The sequence below is a fragment of the Penaeus monodon genome, chromosome 25, assembly GCF_015228065.2.
Source record: "Penaeus monodon isolate SGIC_2016 chromosome 25, NSTDA_Pmon_1, whole genome shotgun sequence".
NCBI classification, from domain to species: Eukaryota; Metazoa; Arthropoda; class Malacostraca; order Decapoda; family Penaeidae; genus Penaeus; species Penaeus monodon.
Window position 1 is genome coordinate 31266408 of NC_051410.1, and position 203 is coordinate 31266610.

Consider the following 203-nt stretch of genomic DNA (forward strand, 5'->3'; position numbering starts at 1 on the left):
AGTCCTTCTCCCTGCCTCTCCCTTTCAGACCGCCCCTTGTTTCAGGCCGCCCTTTCAAACGTCGCCTCTCCCTCTCTGCGCGCCCTTGCGTACCCTCCCTTTCCTCCCGTCCCTCACGCCCTCACTCTAGCACGCCCCCCTTCCTTCTCCTGCCGCGCTTTCCAGCCCCGCCCTTGAGCCCCAGAGAGAGCCCCGTCTTCCAC